This window comes from Branchiostoma belcheri, unplaced genomic scaffold, assembly GCF_001625305.1.
Source record: "Branchiostoma belcheri isolate BF01 breed outbred unplaced genomic scaffold, Haploidv18h27 scaffold29, whole genome shotgun sequence".
Classification (NCBI taxonomy): domain Eukaryota; kingdom Metazoa; phylum Chordata; class Leptocardii; order Amphioxiformes; family Branchiostomatidae; genus Branchiostoma; species Branchiostoma belcheri.
Genome location: NW_017803898.1, coordinates 2883429 through 2906173, shown reverse-complemented (window position 1 = coordinate 2906173; position 22745 = coordinate 2883429). Strand labels below are relative to the sequence as shown.

Genomic DNA, 22745 nt, shown 5'->3' with positions numbered 1-22745 from the left:
AAGAGTTTTAAAGTACATATAAACCTGAACTTCTCCTGCAGTCTCTTAGTTCAACTGACAAAAGCTTGTGGATGCTACCTGAAACGTCTGACCGTTTACAAAATCATATCCAGTTGCTTTAGTAACAGGTTTTTGCCCTAGATCCGAGCTAACCTTTTAAATGGGGTTTAAATGTCTTATTCCGTCCAACAACTTTGCGCACTGTCTGCCATTGCAATTTCCAATTTTGTATCAAAGCAAAGATACGTATTCACGTGCTTTGCTGACACTCTACTAAAGTGAATAACATAATAACATAGTTTGAGTGACAAGCCGCTAACACCTACGTTATTAATGCTTTATTTCCTTGCGATTATTTCCAACGTTTACCTTTTTTTAAGTTTTGTTGTATCAAAGGATAGATATGAATCCACGTGCTTTGCTGACACTCAACAAAGTGGATAACCTAATAACATAGTTTAAGTGACAAGCTGCTGACACCCTTTCACGCGGGTGTGAAAAAGACGACATCGGTCAGACACCCACGGGCCGCCCACATCATGACAACCACACTCTCTGTAACCATGGTAACTGTGGGTGTCATCAAGCGACATCAAAAGAACCGCTAATACCATTAGTAACCGCTACAGGTGGTGCCTTAGAATCAGGTCTAGATTCAGCCTTTCGTCAAAAACAGCCTTGTTCTTATAGATTTTCTAATATGTGAATTAGCAGTTTAACTCCAAAGTTAAGTCAGTGGTTTTTTGATGTTGTTGAATGAATATCAATATATTTGAGATTTTAAGGCAACATTTACTAAGAAAAAAAATTCTGAAAAAATTCCCCCAACACAACATTCGTGTGGGATAAATATTTGATGTCCATGATATGATTCAACAATATTTTTAGGTCGGTAAAACAAAGTATCGAATGGCTATAGAGGCTAGAGTATAGAGGCTAGGGTTTGTCTCCAGTACGATACTGATGTAAGATAAAGGTTCAATGAGTCAATCGTTCTTCTTTTCTTAGGTTTGCAGAACAGAACAAATGGCGCACTCGCTGCTACTTCTACTCTTCATCGCTGCCGGCTGCTCCGTCTGCTTGGTGCAATGTGTTCCCGCTCCCGGCTCAAGATCTCACGAGAACTTGCACATGGCGAAGCTCCTCCTGCGAGATCTGAACCTGGGGCACGACGACAGGCAGCAGTTGTTTGATGACGTCAGATCCCCGAACAGCGATGACACTTCACCTTTTGTAAACAACAGAGGTAAAAATTAAACCAACATGTTCCCATTATTTTAGTACCAAATTTCAGATTGTTATCTTAATGATTAAGATGTCGAAATCTACAGAAAATATTACCCAACGTAATGCGTAATGGTAGCAAGTACAAGTGGAGGTAACCTTATTCTACCCCGACGTTACCAGACCTGACTTTTATTTACTACCACTGTCAAGTCCGGTACTATTTACATTGAAATTGTCCAGCTCTCATTCCGACGACAGAGTGCAGAGTTCCCAGGTTCAGGTTTAGGGTTATCTTAATGTCGCCATTGTGCTGTGTCCAGCTCCATTACAGATGTACAGACGACAGAGAACAGAGTCCCTGGAGCTAAGGTATCTTTATGTTTCTTCTTTGTAATTGTTTCCCAACTCATGACAGTCCACGCGTATCCAGAACAATGCCTGGGGCGAATCTAGTGCAGTGTTAATATCACGATTTAGGGCTATCCTAATATCTCTGTTGCCTTGTATCCAGCACCATTACAGATGTCTAGACGGCAGAGCGAAGAGTCCCCGGAGCTAAGTATCAGGCTAAGGCCCATGGTCAGGTATGGATTAAGGTGAAGACTTATCCTAATGTCTATATTACTGTTGTCTTCAGCTCCCCTGCAGATGTCCAGACGGCAGAGCGAAGAGTCGCCGGAGCTGTCCATCGGTGTGGCGGTGGCCCTGAATCAGGACCAAGGCCAGGTTTAGTGTTACCCTGATCTCTCTCTAATGTTGTATTGTGTCCAGCTCCGTTACAGATGTCCAGACGGCAGAGCGAAGAGTCCCCGGAGCTGTCCATCGGGGTGGCTGTGACCTTGCTGCGTGACCTGGTCAGGTTTAGAGCTATGCTAACTAAACGTCTCTGTTGTCTTATGTTCAGCTCCATTACAGATGTCCAGACGGCAGAGCGAAGAGTCTCCTGAGCTGTCCATCGGCGTAGCTGTAGCCCTCCTGCGGGACCTGGTCAGACTTCGCGAAGAGAGTCTCGTCAGGGAGGCCGCCATCGAGGCTAACGAAGACCACTTGAAGGAAATAGGGAAAAGAAGGTATGTATGGGACATTCTATCCAGAACCGCGCTTATTCAGAATTTTTTTAAGGCTTCAAGACAATACACACGTATCCATGTTTTTTCAAGGACATGCTAAGGCGCGGTACAGGATAGTCCACACCTGGCTAGGGCAGATCTACGTTCTTGGATAAGTTGAGACTATCTTGAACAACAGTGCCTGATCATAGCTAACACTAACCCATTCAGGCATAGACCTAAAGATACGCACATTGTTTGTAGTGATGTGTATGTCCAACTACCATTCTCTTTTTAGTATCGAGTGATATGGTAAAGAAGGTAAAATACTGGAGTCATCAATAGTGTAGAGGAAATTCAGTAGAAGCTCATAAGAAAGGGTGTTAAAATAATGGTCATAGAGCCTTATTTTTGAGACGCCCTAGACTTTTCCAGCTGCAGTGTCTGGCTATATTTAGGTCTTACGTCATCTCGTTTGTGTTCCACAGATTCGACTGACCCGCAGCTGCCCGGCCGTTTCCATGGTGATGAATTTGATCGTTTCCGCTGAGACAAAGGATGACGTCAGCGCTCCTCATTAAACTTGCACAGCCGGTTCCGTAGTGGCGAGTCTGCAAAAAAGCAAGAAGCCAGCTGCGAGTCTGAACCGGTTTAAATCTGAACCGGTTTGAGTCTTAACCGGTTTGACAGGAAGCAAAGATAAAGCTGATACGGACAGCAAACTTATACAAACAAAATAGAAGGAAACGCACTACAATGTACATAAAGAAAAAAACTAGCCGGCAAATTCTGTACTTTCTGGGATTGAGAATGATATAGAATATGTAGAGAACACTGAACATCAGAATTCCTCTCCAACATTCTGTGAAAGCCTTTACAGAACAGGACTTATTGGCTACAAAAATATGATCCTTGCATAAAAATTAAAAAAAAATACATGTATTATACAGGGTATTAGAATAAACGATGATGGAGCATCTGTTTTCTCTTGTGCATTGCTATTGAAAATAAACTTTAAAAGTTGTTTGGTTAATCGCATTGTCTTTTGTATATTTGAGGGTAGTAAAAACCACAATATATCTTAAACAGGCAGGCGTTTAGCTCGAAAACGCGAGCTATGTATAATTTCATCAGAAGACAGTACAGGGATCCTTAGCTTTGCAATGCCCAAGATTGAGGCAAGCTGATAAAACGCAAAGGTTACAAGACTTTGATACTGGTAAAGTATTTGATGTTTTTATTTCTTTTATTCATGATTTACCACAAAACAAGGCTCATGAGACCCACTCATAATGTTTTGGGTTACTGTACAGCCAGTGAGGACAGATGTTTGTTGACCTTAGACTTAAAAAAAAGTTGCAGGTTATACCCATATAGGAAATAATCACGAGGTAGTTTATTCGAAAGTGATGTTGTTCTAGGAAAGAAGCTTTCAGCGTGGAACTTCCTTCTAAGAGGTGGTGAATGGACGAAGAAAGGGTGATTTGCTTGGAAGTGGCAAGACGTGTTCTTTCTGAGAATTGTGAGGGATTTTTCCTTCAAAGACGCACTGCACAGACAGTAAGACTAAAATATTTTTATCACTGCTTTTATAAACTATAGCCTGTAATGAAATGGGCAAAATCCCTGTCATTATTTCAACTACTAAAAATAACGAATAAGAGGAAGAGTAGGAATCGAAACGATTCAACGGGATGGTGAAGAGAACACTTTACAAGATAAAGAAACACAATACATCAAATTGGAACCGTAAAACTGTTTTGATCATTTTAAGATTACCCAGTTTTGCGTAATACTCCTGCTGAATTTTGAAGGATCATGTCCCAAGGCCATGTACTGGTAATATTAATGTCAAACCCATTACGGCTTTATGTACGAAGATAAATATAAATTTTCTGACGTTTTAGAAGTAGTGTGAACCTAGGATGACACCTCCTCCCATGGTTTTGTTCATCTTCATTATCAATAAAATCAAAATATGGATTATTAATCTAACAAATCATTTGGGCGGGGAGCTTTTACGATTGAGTCGCCGAAAGGAAGCTTTGATCTGAGTAAAAGATAAATAGAACTTCATTCACTTTTGCCCTACTTATAAGCTATGTCTACGTGCATAAATGAGTGCACAGATTCAATATTAGATTAAGTTAGGTATATTTTTAAGCAAATAGAATTTCGAGACTTTTTGATTAATTACGATTCTTTATTGACACAACAAAAAAGTACAGGGACTTTTGTATGGTCTTCTACAACTAAAGATCTAACAAAGCTAAATACATGTGTGAATAACGTCATCCTACATACAGAATATATGTATGCGGCTACAATTATTAATTTCAAATTAATTTTAGTACATTGCAGCTGACAACTGTTGTTGTCACTGTACGTCAACTGTACGTCACCAATAACGCCTCCGAGCAACGTAAAGTACTAGTATTTGTTTTATAGCTTTTTAGAAAGTTTATTGCAAATACTTGCCAGAGGGCTAATTGCAGTTACAAACAACACAAGAAAGAAAATACAGTGGTATGTGAGTCTATAGCATTATACTATATTCTACAACATACATGGTACTAGTTTTACAAGGTTTGACCTGTTCTTTTTAGGCAATGGAAGACGAATTTACCCACTTCTTCTATAATATTTGGGTTCTTTGATTTTAGTAGTAAAATTCCTTTTTTGTGGTAGGGAATGGTCGGGAATTAAGGGAGCATTTAAAACACCAGGAACATAATACATTTTGAAATAACAGAAAAGATAAATGTTTACAACTTGTAATGTGCAATTATCACCTATAAAACGAGCAAATATTAATAACAACAAATTGTCGAGAGTGATATTTCGTGGTTCAACGGCGGGTTATGCCTGCTGCGGAACCGTATTATGATAAGCCCTCTAGCGGTTTAGCGGCGCAATGTCGTCCATCATCACCCGTGCAGGTAAGATTACGAAGTAGCAGCAGATTAATCAGCAATTTAACTGGAGGCGTTTCTTACTTTGTATACATTAACTGTAAATCATTGGAAACACATAGGTTGCAGATACAGTACCATCTATATAGCACACTGTATATGTACAATTTGGGAGTGTTTCTCTTGCAATGTATCACACCGCAGCGAAAAGCAACAATTGTGGCAAGTAACTACGCCACCGCAGGGCAAAAAAGTCAGGGGTCTGTGACATGATTAAGACATCAAATTATTTGAAAATATTGTGTAGAAATTGCCAGCAGGACAAGGGTTAAGGGATCTTCAGCACTCGACTTGGGTACATTTTCTTACAGGTATACAGGTATTATTACAGGTATAGAGCCTTTTCGCCCTCTCTGTAACTGTTCAGTTTGGAGTAGTACCTTTGCCAATATGAAAGTACGTGGCTAAAAGCCTAGAATCTACCATTATGTAGAAATAAAACAGTTCAGAGTCCATAGCATGTATTGCCCTTCTCAGGGCTACCCTTTTGAAATACCCAACAATGGCTGCATGCCCTTAAAACCCCTTCAAAGTCTGAAAAATAAATAGAAGGAAAAAAACACGAGCAGACCAAAGTCCAGTCTTCAAGAAGTTGTTTTTACAACGACCGAATGTTTTTATCTGCTTGACGTGACGTGATTGGCACTTAAAAAGCGATTCAAGTCAGCAGAAGTACAAATTAAACACAGGGCTGTCTAGAGCTGGTCAAATCCCTAATCTGTGTCACATCTCCTTGTGACCCGGAGTGTCACGGTTCTAACGAGGTACGTGGATATGAGCTTAGTTATGAATGCAGACAAGACAGTTGGTAATACTCGGGCCGACCTAGCGGCCATGTTTGTAACGCCACCGATAAACTTGACACGGAGTCAGTTGTAATTTTTCCACTATTGCACAACTATTTCCCGCCATGATAGTGATTTCACAGACGGTACTAGTATCGGGTTACAGACCTTCCCGCGCGCGGGAATCTGAGATCAACATTTGCAACTAAGAACGTCAAACACATTTAAACAACAAAAGTATGACAGAAAATATCAATTAAATCTATGTTCAAGTGACTGTACGGAGTCAAATATATCTTTTTTCCGCCATAAGAAGGCGATCTGCTTACTAGTTTACAATGTATCGGGTTACATGTTTTCCCGTGTCCCAAACCCCTTCGATCCCGCCGACCTAGCCGCCATGCCTGCCGACATGTTTGCAACGCCGCGCCGATAAAACTTGACCTGGAGTCAGTATTAATTTTTCCACTATTGCACGACAGTATCGGGTTACAGGTCTTCCCGCGCGCGGGAATCTGAGATCAACATTTGCAAGTAAGAACGTCAAACATGTATAAACAACAAAGGTTTGACAGAAAATGTCAGTTGTAAGTATCTGTAAGGAGTCAAGGAAGGTTTTTCCTCTCAGAAGAGAGAATGTCGCCAGAATTTAGTTTTAAAATTGTGAATAACGATCAAACCAACCAGCATTCTGCCATATTGCTTGACAGATTTTTTCCCGCCACAAGAAGGCTATCTGCTTACATTACACGAAATCGGGTTACATGTTTTCCCGCGTTGTTATAACCGTCCCCAAACCCCATTGTTTGCACGTTGAAATAAAAAAAATTACTAAGGAATAGAAAGAATTTTTAAAAATTTCAAAAAAAAAAATTCAAAAAAATTCCAAAAAAAAATTTCGAAAAAAAAATATTTTTTTCAAATTCGGGAAGAAAAAAAAATCGAACCCGCCGACCCAGCGGCCATGCCTGCCGACATGTTTGTACCGCCCGGCCGATAAAACTTGACCAGGGTCGCCGCTAATCAAAGCAACAAGATTACGTCTCCAAACATGAGGACATGCGACAGGAATGTGCGGTGTGTGCTCTGTCACCACCCGGTGTTGAGCCAAATCCTTGCACTGCCACATACGTAAGAGGTCAGGTATTTAGGGCTAGGGTTAGGGTTAGGGTTGGTGTTAGGGTTAGGGGGAAAAGGGTTAGGGCTAGGATCATTGTTCAGGGTTAGGGTTAGACTTGGCAAAAGTGTATATACTCGGGAGGTGACTGGAAAGAGTAGAAATCGGCCAAAAATAAATAGAGAGATAACATGCCAGGGGAGTTTGTCCGCTTCTAAGAGAGTAAAGTTTGCTGCACCCTAGCATGTTATCTCTCTATGTGGCCGATTTTTACTCTTTCCAGCCGCCTCCCGAAGCCTGGTAGAGGCTTACGATTGGGGTTAGGTTAGGTTTATTCTCCCACATCACGACTATTTTAAAACCCCTCCCACCCCTTGTCTCGGGTATGTTGGAAACCCCCATGTAGTGTCGGAGTCATGTATTTGGCAGCATCATGTATATGGCTTGACACCGGGCAGGGTAGCAACAGCGGCACGCCAGCGGAACCCGGGGACAGGTACAGGTTTAAGCCGGCAGCCGGGGACAGGTACAGGTGTTCAAAAACCCTTACGTCGTCGGATTGGAATGTTGAGTATTGACTATTGACTTAGGTGTTGCATTACAGATTGCACTGCACAGAGAAGCAAATGTCACTATCTATCGGACATTAAAGTAGATGCAACTTTAGAAGATGTAACGTTAAGTATGATATTATGTCTTGTCCAGATACATGTACATGTATTCGCAAAAGGTTACGTCGTCTGCTGGTATATATGGAGAGGCTTTGACATGTTGTTGACTGTTGACTTAGGTGCTTCAGGTTACTTCGTAGCCTCTACCAGGCTGTGGGGGGACGGCTGGAAAGAGTAGAAATTGGCCAATTAGAGAGATAACATGTCGGGGGAGTTGGTCCGCGAGAACGTACATTTTTCGGGTGCGGCAAAATGTTACTCTCTAGCAGACCAACTTTGGTATGTGGAATGGCATCACCATTTTACTAACTGTGGATTCATTTTACAGCAATCATCAAATGTTCGAAGATGTCCTACTGGGAATAGAAGTGGATGGCACTCTGGAAGATGAAATTGTAAAGATTATTAACCTTGAACGCCACCCATTTCCCATCAAGTGCATGACCTTTTAGAACGTTACGTCGCCATGTTGGTATGCGGGGAGCCATTGTCATTTGCCAATTGTTGACTTTTGTTCGCAAATGGTTGAAAACATGCACTACTAAGAAGCGAAGTGGATGTCACTTTGGAACAAGCAAATATACATATAGGACATTAACATGGTCTATACACCCAGTACATACAATGCTACAACGTTACGTCCGCACTTTGGTATGCGAAGAGTGTTCGCTGATTTGCTCACGGTTGACTTGTGCCACAGTAATTATCACATGGTTCAAACGTAAATAGAGGTGCTTGGCACATGGAACAATAAAGGTTTACGCTTGAAAATGGCAAATTGCCTCAATGTGTTTGAGTTTAGTGCTTGCAAAACATTACGTTGACTTTATGGTATGCGGAGAAACGTTTTTGACTTAGGCTACGTGCATTGTTAAAAGACTGTGCAACATGTTAGTGGTATGAAAGAAATTGTCGTGAATGCGATATCTTAAAATTGGGATGAAAATTTGAACTAGAAAAATGTCCCTTTAAAGAAAATAACTGGCTCATAGAGCAGTTTTTACTAGTTGAATTATCCTCTACCAAGCTTCGGGAGGCGGTTTGAAAGAGTAGAAATCGGCCAAATAGAGAGATAACATGCCAGGAAAGTTGGTCTGCAGTTTGCCGCTCCCGGTATGGCCGATTTCTCCTCTTTCCAGCCACCTTCCGAAGCCTGGTAAAGGCAATAGCTTAATGGGCTACCCAGTCATTTGGTGATGAAATAAATACATAGATAACGTTTACTAACAGCATTTAGTCCTATGGGAAAATCTACTTAGTCATCACATTGACATTGCCGTGTCCTTGACATTGGACATCGGCCAAAATGGTTATTGAATGGCTGTGCAACAAGCTCTAATAGGGAACAGTAAATGACAGGTCATACAATAGGTTTTTATAAACCTTAGCGTGCACTTATCTATGTTATTTACTCTATACTTAAAGGTGGGATTATTTTATGGTCTCAAGGATTACACCAAAGCGCTGACCTTTGACACGAATTGTTCGAAATATCGATCCGTGATGCAATAGGTTATTGTGTGAAGGGGTCATCGACACATCGGACGAGTGAGATGGATTGCTTAAACTTGAACGTGGCTTTTTGTAGATCTATCTTCCTCATGTGTTCTGACTGTCTGGTTTTCTTAACATTGAAGTTGGGTGAAAGGGTGCCATATAATGTTACGATCTTCTAATATCTGCTTGGAGATGTTTTTTTAAAATCACCATTACGTTGCAAAAACTAAGCGTGCACTTTGGAACAAGGTCTACTAAAGCACATGAGGGACACTTTTGAAGTAAAGCAGACACGATGTTACACATCTGTTACTTAAAAAAAACTAGATGTATTGTAAGTATATAATTGTATGTTGATGTGTTGCAATTGTTTTTAATATACTCCAGTCTCTCCTGGAAGAATAGTTGTCACCCTCGGGTGGGCAACTAAAGGAGTGTTTTTCCACAACAAACCACAATGTGTGGACTCACAATAACCAGCAATAACCCGCATTTTACATATGCTCGTAAAATTGAAGCCCTGTCCTCAAGAACCTTTCATGTACGCACATTAAAAAGATGAAACCTGATTGTAATGTGATTCATGTGGTTTAATGTGCAGGAAAGTATATGATGAATGTATCCAGTGCCTGGAGACGAGGAACGCAGGCAATCCCGCACTGTGCACTATCTTGTGAGGATGCAACAAGCAATAACTCATATGAAAGAGAAGAGTCTGTCAACCAGTAGAACTCCTATTAGTATAGAAATGAAAATGATATCTCGGAATGTAATAGTTAAAACTATTTTTTTTCTTTGAAATAGCCTCTTCTCTTTCATATTAGCTATAGTTTGTTGCATTCTCACAAGATATAGTGCACTGTCTTGTGAGGATGCAGCAAACAATAACTCATATGAAAGAGAAGAGTATATCAACCGGTAGCACACCTATAAGAGCAGTAAAAACAACGTCTCGGGATGTAAGTTTTCTCTTTGAAATAGGCCGTAACTTGATACCTTGGTATTTATTTTGCATTTATTGTCTGTTTTTTTTTTACATGCAAAATACCGATTCAAGTTGCTTACTTTTTGTCATCCATAAAATTTACTTGCTGTGGCCTTAATAACTGTGCAAGTAAGGCCAAAGGTGAAGAATTGTCCTGGGAAGATACCGACCGTGCTCGACGGAGTGAGTAAGTGTAAGGTAGTATAATTGGCCAGTAGAATTGGGCCGTGCTACCGTAAAGTTCATTTGCCGCGCAATTAGAATTTAATCCTCTCGCGGACTGACTCTCCTGGCCAATTATTTACTTTTTGCCGAATTCCAGGATCCGGTCCCCAGCAGGAAGGCCTTAGCCTCCACCAGGCCTTTCTACGGGAATACGGATCGTAGAATTCGGCAAAAAAACAGATTGGCCAAGGGAGTCCGGCCGCGGGGAGGTAGTTTCTTTCCCTCTGCGCGGCCAGTCAAACCCACAAGGCGGCCAAACTTCCCTGGCAAATATCCTCCTGTATATAGCCAGCGTAGTTAGTCTGGTAGAGACTAGGAAGGCCAGGTGAAAGCTAGCTAATGATGCTGATAACATGCTCTATCCGTTGAGATAACTCAGCATATAATCTACAGTCCAAAGGCCTGTATACGAAAGAACGTTTGACATTGTTCTCTTCGTACTTTGACTCTTAGAGACAATAGCTGACCTTCAAACAACTAGAGTTATTGAGTTTTCCATAATTCAGAGCCTGAATTACCTAAAGGACCATACAGCCCATTGCGACACACACAAGAACACAAATGTTGATCTTCAGGAGCAATGGAGTACCGAGACTTAAATAATATATAGTAGAATGTTATGTCCAGGCCTGTAGCCGGCTTATTTGTCGACTCTCTGTGTAAGACCCGGTCACCTTCGCCATACGACCGGTTTACGTACACATTTCAGGTATCTTGTGAGGCAATCGTTTGCCATACACCTTTGCTGAAAGCCTTTTCTCTCATACAACAAAACTTGGCATGACAAATGTGACAAAAAGACAGGTAGTCAACATGTGAGCTTACTGCACAATTACAGCTTGGGTGTCTCTCAGCTTGGATATGTTAAACTTAACCCCTTCTGGTGACGGAAAAATTGAAGCATTTGCCCTAACAACTTGTGCTAAATCACCCTCAACGGTCGGATCTTTCAAAATCATATCACAAGACATAGAACGACAGATATGACGTAACCATGACGTGTACGTGGACTATAGGGCGCTGACATAATCTGACATAATCCTTGATCATCACGCACAAAAAATCGATGATCACATGCCGAAAATATTTCCCAGCTATTGTGACATCGCCGGTCGCGGCCCCAGTAGGCCCTTTAGGCCACAGCAAGTGATTTGTATGGATGACATCACCGCGCGCATTAATTTTCGCCTGATTTTGAAAAAAAAAAAACAAGAAATTTTCTTGCCTTCCGACAGTGGTCAACATGTCAAAAATGGGCAAAGATGTCTGTTGCCATGCCGGAACGTGGATGGCAGATAACTATGAAGAGAGGAGACACGAAAAGGCTCTGATTTGATGTTTTGTTTCTTACTTTGATGCAGTGATATGTCATGCTGGCTGTGTATGTGATGTCCCCACTGAACCAAAACCATCCGTACAATGATTGAGTCAAAATTGTAAAATGTTGGAACCTTGTTTTATTCGGCCCGCCTTGTTTTTTTTCGCCCGCTCGCATTAGATTTGAAGTCTGCGTAGGATGCCATCCATAAAATTTACATGCTGTAGCCTTGACACTGATACCTTGAACCCCCGTACAACTACTAAGTATCAACCTTTTGTACCGCGGTCTTAGCCACCATAATAACCTCTTTAATAAGTAATGATGTCCATATAAAAGATCATTTTTTCGATAACCTGATTGAGAATTGTAAATGAGACTCTCCTATGATAATATCCCGGCTTTTATTAGGCCCCTTCCCCAAAGAAGGGCGTCTAAATTTACCCGGCAAGGCTACCGGAGGTCGCTCGGACCTTTGTACGTAGCCACGGGCAACCTGGAACAACAATACAACAGCTATAAGCACGTCCCTTGTGGGCACAGTGCATTACGTACGGCGAAACCCGCGCCTGGTAGTCGCAAGCTTGGATGGAGCTGAAATCGGATCTACATGACACATCGTCTCAGTTGTCTTACTGGTTGGAGATAGCGACGGCATCCGTCTGTCTACCTTCGCAGCTTCCGCTACCGTTGCCTGAGGCCGAACTTCGCATTACCGGCAATTTGTGCAGCCCCTCTCCTGTGAATACCCGTGTGTGTTTGTGTGTAGGCGAGGCTTCAGATTGAAGGAAAGCCTTTGGGGGAATTGATTGAGGAAACTTTTCTTCGCGTTCTTAACTAACGACGAGTGCGGGTTATTATATAAGACAACCTGCGCGAACGACTCTTGCGGAGACTAGAACTCTTGTTCTTGTGCGTGCGTGTTGGAGAGTGAAACTGATCTCCAAGCAGATCCCTTTCGGTGGCAAGACAGTATCCACTACCAAGAGAAGGTTGCCAGCCGGTTGGTAGGGGTACACGGCCATATACGAAAAGCTAACGATCATTTCCCCACAACCTCTGCTTGGAGAGTAGAGTCAAACGTTGCTGGTAACATGCGGGGAAAGTGTGTGTTATTAGCGGCGGTGGTGTTGAGTGTTTGCGGGGATGTGTTGGACTTGTACGCGGCAGCTGCACCGCAGTGGTCCAGAGAAGAGGCCCGGAGGATGGAGGGTTGGGCGGCGGCGCTCGTCGGCCGGAAACCTGCGCGGTACAACCGGCTACGGACGGGACGAGATGTGGAAGACTCGGGCTCCTCAACAGGACTGCTCATCGGCAGAGAAAGAAGAGGTGTGTGTTATCGTCCTTCATTTTACTTTACATTGCAGAATACAGTTTCCTATTGTCCTGCCCCGTTCTCTAAGCCTGTCTCTAGATCTCTTACACTGTGCTTTTGCGCCGAAAGAAGGCGGTCTGAGAGCCTACTATTGTAGATGTTGAAGGCTTGTCAGAGTTTCTCATCTGCAAAGTAAGGAGAGGCGTGTGTTATCGTAATTTGTTTTTCTTCACATTGCAGGACAAGTCTCCCAAAACAGTTTCTAGTTCTGTAGGTCTGTCTCTCTCACACACTTTCTGCGCTTTCCCGCCAAAAGAAGGCGATCACAGAGCCTACTTCTGTCATGGGTATCAGTTTACAAGTCTTCCCGCGCGCGGGAACCTAGGTCCATCATAGGCATCGTAGTGGGATATCAGGTTACTAGTCTTCCCGCGCGCGGGAATCTAGGCTCGTTATTGGCAACTAAGACTAGTAAAACCTTCAAACACAAAAGGTGTGACAGAGAATGTCTATAATATTTATGTTCGGATGGCTTTATTGACTCTGGCATAATTTTTTTCACAGAAAACGCATTTGGTGGTTGTATGTGATGTGGTCACTTTCATGTTTACTTGTGTTGCGAGAAGAAGTTGCGGCTATACGCAAGCTCTGAGTTATGTGTTTGTCGTCGCGTCAGCGGTTGCCGGTCACAACAGTCTAAACTTAGCCCATCGGGACAGGATCGTACAATTAATGATGCTTTATCACCGTAAAAGTAAGTAGCTATCAATGTGTGACATTTCAAAGGTTAGTCAAAGTTTTCTCAATACACAGTTCGTGGCAAATAAGCGGAGAAATCTCCTGTTTCCGAAGGTATTTCAAGCCAGGGCGTCACCAGAAGTTACGGCATTGGATACGGTACGTTGTACCGTATCTAGCCACAGCGTATACAGTACACATAGTCATGAGTGCATCAATCACGAATACTTGTCGACGCATCTTAATTTAGAACATGTTATAAATAGACTAGTCAAATACGGTGGGGACTAGCGGCCTTACAGCATGACCGGCGGTAAACATCTAACTATAGAAGGCCAGGTGGAAAGGTAAAGAATACCTGCACGTGAAAGAATGTGGTATGTAGAAACTTGAAAGGCATTGAAAGTCCTGTATTTGTGCGCGTTTGCGTTTAAGTCAAGTAGCGGATAAAACAGGCTAATCCTACCTTACCAATACAAGCTGGAAAGATCCTGTTTACCTGAAGAAGTGATAAACGATTTGGCTAAACGACAGGTGTAAACGGAGCTGATGTAATCCTGCTCCTGGACCAAGGGTTAGGGGCTTGATCCTCAGTTAGCTGTTTGTGTTTCTGAGCGCTAATAGGGGTGTTGTTGGGAGTGAAAGCGGTCCGTAATTGGTAATTGAGTGTGTAAACCATCACCTCATTGTTTATATTGCATCTAAAGGGACCAAACAAGCTAGAATGTTATTAGGGAAACGCCCTAGTTCAAGCTAACTGAATTTAACTGAACTGAAGGATCTGCTTTAGTGTGGTTTCTGCTTGATAATTCAAATTAGTCAATCCGTGTGGTGTAGTAATTTCCAATCGTCGTAAAATATACCATGGATTCTACTAATATAAAAAATAATAACAATTTATAAATATACGTTTATCAATGGGTGTGACTAAAATAACTCGTCTTGTAAAGCACATGTCAAACATGTGTCGCATCAGCGAAGCCACAGAGACATTGGCATTCGGAAACTTTATCTCCGTAAAAAATCATGATGTCATTTGAAAAACTATTTGCCTCGTTAACATTATCAGATGCCCAAACCCACGCTGTATACAAGTGTGGCAAACAGTTTGCCTAAGGTAGCTACAAGCGTCCGTATATGGTGGTGATTATGTTTTCTTTACGTCAATTGCGATGGGTGTTACCGAAGTTTGGCGACCGTTCGAACATCCTGTAAGGCCACACCGACTTCATTTTATGGATAACGTCCTCTGTAGACCCCCAAACTAGTGCGCGCGGGCGAATAAAAAAATCCTCGCCAAAAATGCTACTAAACCACACAAATCTTTTATTGTGAATTTGCGACAGTACTTAGCGGCGTATACGACAAGCCGGCACATGATGGCTTTTTGTGAAATTTATGAATCGGCACTGTACGTATGTACTAAGTTCTTGAGTCATGGAGCTTCGGTAGCCTGGGTGCCCGGCTCCGTATTGTCGCTAACTACCATGGACTACCCAGGCCTAGAGCCAGGCTAGAGCCTCGGTGGACGTGATTTTTTTAAATTGTTTTGGAGAACAGGCGAAAATAAATGCGCGCGCGGATGGCATCCATTAAATTAGGTCGTTGTGGCCTAAGGTTGCCGTGATCAGGTCGCTACATGGTTGCTTGGCTGTCAAACCTTCAGTCAACACGTCCCAAACAAACTTGTACAAATAACGGACTACAAGAACTTTATAAAACAAACTCAACCGCAGCACATCTGAAATGACATTCCACAGTAGATGCCTGCCCTTGCCTATATTGAACCCACCCTATTTAAGGTATAGCTGACAAAACTATCAGTGTAAAACCCTTTTCAATGTGCAAAAGAGGAGTCATTGCCTGAAGGAAGATTAGAAACACTAACTACCACTCGGAAAATTGCGATTGCAAGATAAAACATAACGAACTTCTAAAGCTAGTCTTTCTTTCTCTTTAATCCGCGGCCAGTCTCAAAAGAATTCCACCAGCCCGGAACTTGACACCTATCTGGTAATGAAATTTGAGCTGGGTCACGTGGGCGTGGGCTGAAAACGCCCTTAGACAAAACGACAATGACGTCATTTCGAACCCTCAAATATTTTAGCCAATGGATCGCAGCCCTGGCAGCTTTACAACTAACCATAATGGTCTCATATGGATTCTTAATTAAACAAAATCGCCTGCAGCTAAACACAAAATATCATTATATAATTAAAAAGCACCACCCATACCTTTCTGTTAATTACTTCCGTCTAAAAGGACCTCGCATTAATTAGATTTTGGGCCCCCCAGTTGGCTTGTTTTAAGTAAAACATAGCGTACATACGCCAAAAAGCAGTAACTCAAGCAACTGGATATGATTTTGGAGAGCGTACATATTTTACAGAGCAGTGACTAACATAAGAGCCCGTCATGATCATATTTTCACACATTATACCCAAATGTTATATTATACAGACTACAATTTATTAGTATACATTTCTTTGTTTTTCTTTTCAAAATTTTTTTTTTAAATTCATTTTGCAGACACATGCATCAAACTACAGAGTACTACAAAAGATAAACGTTTAAATCAGATTATGAACATGCCTTAACATTTCATCCTTCTAAAATATTGATGTATAAGGAAAGATATGATCTGCATTACACCGAGCCGCACATTAAGTAATGGGATCAGGGTAAAGAACAAGCATTAAGTTAGAGAAGGTGGCTTCAGAAGAAATGTTGAAAGTAACTGCAGAGCCTTTTGCAACACTATATGATGCAAAATAAGCTGCTTGATAGAGTATCTAAATCAGACTTTTTTTTAGATTCCATCCAATATCTTTAGCTTTCATCAGTATAATCATAACAGAACCTCCCCATACCTATCTAATGAAATTACAGTAAGCTCAAAATTATCCATCAAGCAGATATGATCAATAAAGTGCCATGTTAGCCAGCTATAGGTCACAGGTTCGTCACGATAAGGGATAGCAATCACACCAATGGCATCACCTAGACGTATTGCGCTACTATTTCCCGCCATAACAATGTGATTCCACAGACGGTACTAGTAAAGTATCGGGTTACAGGCGCTCCCGCGCGCGGGAATCTCAGGTCAACATTTGCAATTAATTAAATAAGAACGTCAAACACGTATAAACAACAAAAGTGTGACAGAGAATATCAATTATATTTACGTTCAAGTGTCTGTACGGAGTGAAGTATGATTTTGCTTCTCAGAAAAGAGAGAATGTCACTAGACTTTGCTTTTAAATCTGTGCATAACGATTGAACCAATCATGCTGCCATTAAATGATTGACAGATATTTTCCCGCTCACGATCTCACCCAGGAGGCAAGGGAATGTCTTTTCCATTTTCTCGAAGTTTGACAGATTGGTAAAAACTTATCCGCCTAGATTGTCTTAAAAAACATTAAATTGTACTTCATAAAAACATTAAACTGCTATCTAAAGGTGTAAATTGAGCAATATTTTTTGCTCCTGATTGTTCAAACTCTTGGTGGTCAGGCTATATCCTGTAGCCCACTGCGCCAGTTTTTCTTTTCGAATTGGGTCCTCCTATAGATAATTGGTCTACAGCGTACAATCCAAAGATCCAGCTGACACTAACTCAAACGCATTCAAAATATTTCACCCTTCTTGAACCTTCAAGAATTACAGTGTTCTGACTGGTCTGCGACATGGCAAATATTTCTCTCCGTTTATCCAATATTTCCTAATGCTATCAAGCGATTTGAACCGCATAAAAACATGCATTTTGTATATTCGGTGTGGATTGTGCGGTCCTGGGCGAAGTAGGAGTCCATTTTTCTGTGTAAACCTAATCTGTGTAGGTTTGTGAGCTTTCTAACTCCACGCGAAATACGCCAACTATCAGCCTTTACATTGCCGCGTGGTGATAAATTCTGTTTTACCCCCTACTCACAGCTTCATACAGTGTGTTTCAAGGGAACTGAACTCTAGACATAAATGGCTTCTTCAACTTTTACCGGCAATCTTGTAAGACATGTATCACTTAAAAGCTTTCTCTTTCTTCCAATGCCCCCAAATACAAACGCAAAACTACCACAAGACCTGCCGTAAAGATTAGAACTTTTATCAGTGGTAAGGAGAAGGATGGACTGACATGAGAAACAACTACCACAAAAGAGTATCAGTTTTCCCTTCTAGAGAAGTAGAAAAAACGCCGGGAGTTGGGATTAAATAAACTTTCATTCAAAGGGAGGTTCATTCTTATCTACTGGACCGGCGTAGAAGTATCTAAAAACCCACGTTTCAAGTCAGGGGAAAATTCTGACAAAGTGTTCCCTGTTGGCTGTAATGCTACACAACCAGGATCGCATGTTTTTCAAGGCTATCAGTGCCCTGAGCAAAATTGTTCGTCTACCTCGCGTTTGCCCGTTGCTTTGCTAAACACAAACATCCATCAGTGGGTAAAAGTTCGCAAGCACGTTAAAGTTTCGATTGGGGACTCATTGCACTACGCTGTAAAGCTGTATATATACGTACAAGACATAATACAAATCCACCCTTATTGTGCCTAACCCGCAATGTAGTTTCTAGTGGCCAATTAGTGTAACTATAGGACCAATAACTGCAACCAACGTCTCTTATTGCCATATATGATAATCCCACACCAGTTAAAAAACCCATTGTGTCTTGTAGTGGGCATTTGGTGATACAGATTTACACTCTTCATTCTTTAGTTTTATTTCTGTGGGAACCATTTGGAATAAAACAGACACGTTTCAAAGGACTAAAGACTGATCCAATGGAAGGTATAGCAGAAATTTGCAAAGTGTCCAACGTCTCCAAACCAATTCCTAATGGATTCTGTAAATCAATGATACCTGCCGTAATACATGTACCATGTACCAAGATTGTAAATTTCATTGTGTATCTTATTATTTGATTATGCATACCAGGGTAAGCCAAACCAATGAATAAATGATAATAAATACATATCTGGCCTGAGATTAAATTACATTGCAGAAATTTTACTTTTACATTACTAGATTTATGAATTACCAAAATTCATACCAACATAAAAAGTAAATCTACTCACTAAAGAAAAAAGGGCTTTTAAAACTGTATAGAATAATCGTTGCTATATCAGCAACAGCCTCGGGGTCTTTAAGGCTTGATGCTGGACCGTTGGGTGTATAATTCATCCTTTAGAAACGTTTGTTTTATCCTTTAACTCACTGAGTGGAGATGATACAGGGCCTTTGAGACCCTCTGAAAGCACGTAAAGAGTATAAAACGTAAGCTGCTTGCTTTTCTATCCGAGATCTTCATATGAAACATACGTAGGAACATCTCCAAATTGTGGAAAAACCATAAGTCCATTATAATTCATTGCATTTTACGACAATGAACGATCAACTCTCCTTTGTAAATTTTTCCAAGCCCATAAACGACACACCACAAACTTTCTATACTAGCACTCTCTGACAACACCCGCCATTTTTCTTGTGGAAACCGTTGTACTCATATATTCTGTGCTCCGAAACCCTTGTCATTGAAAGACATCATCATGGAGACGTACTATTCTATTACACGATATCAGGTTACAAGTTTTCCCGCGCGCGGGAAGCTGTGTGTCCAGGCCATGTCAGGAATGGTTATAACGGTTGAACAAATGAATAGAAATACAAAGAATTAGTATTTCAGAGCCAACCTTCCCCTCTTGGTGAACTAAAGGACACCAATATTACCCACTCACGTTCATAGCAGGAAGAAATGCAGAAATATATTATAATTGATTTACATTCCAATTAAAATGGATGTTTCTTCTGTACTTGCAATTAGCCCTCGGGCATGAATTTGCAATGAAACAATTATTAATCAAATGTAACTTTAGGTCCGAAATACGTTCCGTGTATTGATAACCTCAGGAAATTCAGAAAGGTTTTAAGACTACATGGATACAACATCGATCAATACACACTAAACATCAAACAACACAAGTGTACGATAAGCAGAACGCTTTGAGACTTGGGGTTACTTTTTTTCTAAATGCTGATCCACGTAAAAGTGTAGCTTGGGGCTAGGATTTGTCCAGGCTTCTTTATCTGAACCTTGAAGTTCGTTTTTTTCCACCATACGTGTGTGTCCGCACGTACAGGTTTGACGCTGAGGCAACAACAGCTCACAAATTGCAAACACTCACTTTTCTTATCGCCTGCTACGATAAGAGATTGTATGTTTGGCCCAGCATTGATTCCTGTGTAATTGTGCCACTGATAAGATGTTTTTGCTGCAAGTTGTGTGTGTCTACTGTACTGGGGTGACGAGTGTAAACGTGAACAGTGTATTTGTGTTGGCGTTTTGATCTTTTGGGAATTTGGCTGAATGAGCAATATTGCTGCACTATCTATCTTCTCTTTCTCATGATCTATATACATGTTAATTAGCGTATCATAGTACGTAATATATATGTTTTGTCATCTTTCCACACTAGGTGGTTAATATACAAATAATAGTGCTGAAAGGCATAGGTGATTTATATACTTTGTCAATGTTCTATCTAAGTCATTAAGATGTGACGTTGTAAGGGCTCGGATATAGTGAAGGGACTCAAAATCAAACTGGCAGTTTCAGAAATTGCTTATAGTTACTTTTAGGGATGGCACATTAATTGCCAATGTATTATGATCAGTATGTTTACCTTTGCAGAAGGAAAACATATTTTTTTCTCTGTTTCTTCTTCTCCAAACAAATAAGGTCAATAACCTGAACCAGACGTCTGACACCATGGTAACTGGTGTCGGGTTACATCATGCTGCAATTTTATAGCAGGAGTGATTTAAACTCCTGTCTGACAATAATATAACATGAATGTGTTTGAGTATGAATTAACAGATAAGACCATTTGCAAAGGTAAAAATTATGTATTTGCTTTGAAATGTTACCTTTCTACGTAGTTGACATTTTTTCTATTTGCTGTATTTCTGCAGAAATCAGTGAGACAGCGAGAGGTAGAGTGCGGCAACCCCGAGGATCTGGGCTGCAGGTATCCACGGACCTCTCCATGATCCTGCTTCGGGAGATGCTGAAGGAGGCTCGGCAGAAGCTGTTGGAAGAGAAGTGGTCCAAATCACGCAAGCACAACCAGAACCTCTTCGACTACTACGGATGAAGAAGAAAACTAGAGAAGTAACATTTGCAAAGCAAATGCATAATGTTTACCTTCGGACATGGTCTGCCCTTTTGATTTTTACTCAAACACATTCACATACATGTACTACGAGTATATGGTGACAGGAGTCTAAATGCCTACTATGAAATTACATTATGTAACCCAACACCAGTCACCATGGTGACAGACGTCAACAAATTATGTCATTGGCCAGGTCAGAGGTTAGTGTTTGGAGAAGAAGAAGAAACTGAGTAAAAACAATGTTTTCCGTCGGTAAACATACAAAAATTACTGCCGCAAGAAAAACAGCGACGAACGGTTTTAGGACATTTGTTAAGTATGATACACGTGTCTTATTCTGCATAGTTAAAGTATTTAGGGACAGACATAGTTGAAGTCTTGCCCAAAGCGAAAGCGACGAACGGTTTTAGGACATGTCTTAATGTATCTATGATGCACGTGTCTTATTCTGTATAGTTAAAAGTATTTAGGGTCAGACATAGTTGAAGTCTTGCCCAAAGCGAAAGCGACGAACGGTTTTAGGACATTTCTTACTGTATCTATGATACACGTGTCTTATTCTGTATAGTTAAAGCATTTAGGGTCAGACATAGTTGAAGTCTTGCCCAAAGGGAGAGCCTCTTTATTACGATCGTGTGAGTAAAAATGCAGCCAAAGGGAAGAACAACGAATTGAAAGAAAAATGTCGCTGTAGGGATACTGTTTCAAGCGGTACACACATAAAAATACTGCGTTTGAATCATGTGTTTTCTGGTATATCTTAAACATATTAAAAGTAAGCTGTCCCAAAGTTTATGCAGCGCCTACAGCCACTTAACATGTTGATTTGATTATATGGATGACATCCTCTGGGAACCCCAAAACTGACGCGAACGTGCGAAAAAAAGGTTGGGCCAAAAAATGTTCATCTTTTCCTGAATTGATTTCGGCATTCTATTACATAAGTACCATTTTTCAATCTTTTTGTTTTTTAACATACGACTTACATTCGCTCATTTTGTACGATTTACAGTATGGTCAGAACCATTTGTTTTTGGAAGCGGACGAAAATTAATGCGCGCGTGGATGTCATCCATACAATCAAATCAACATAGACCGTGCCCTGTGGCTCTTTCCATAAGGCCTTATGGAAAGAGCCACAGGGCACGGTCTATGTTGTGTCAGTTATGCTGCACATTTTGCTGAATTCTCTCAGGTTATATTAAATATATCAGGAAAGTTGACAGCTTCTAGGTTCCAGAAAATGTCCTCAAGATGATATGTCAAAAAATGAATGATCACTGGACTCCTAGAGGCCACATATTTCAGTAATGCTTTTTTAAAGGCCTCCACTTTCTTGTCATGTTGTGGATTTTAAGTACGTAAGCTAATTATTTTCTCAGATATTTTAAGATAAAGTCTTCAACATGTCTTAAAACCGTATATGAAGTACAGATTAGTTTATTAGATTAAACAAGATGCGTTTTATTTTGTATACCTGCGACGTTCTTTTAAGAGTTATACCCGAAGAATATGTAAGGACTAGGTACTATAATTTAACTATTGTTGTGAAAATCTGACTAGCTGGTATATATAGTATCAGGGTATATGGAAGATGGTAGAACCTGTAGAGGGTGATATTTCGGTTTAGAACTATGTTTAAATGATGTAATAGGTTAAAATAATGTGTTTTATT

The 22745-nt window shown here is 40.9% G+C and overlaps 1 pseudogene; it reads left to right on the top strand.

The window, feature by feature from the left end:
- Positions 1-1014: 1014 nt before the first annotated feature.
- LOC109472990 lies at positions 1015-21113 on the top strand (annotated as a pseudogene).
- Positions 21114-22745: the final 1632 nt, after the last annotated feature.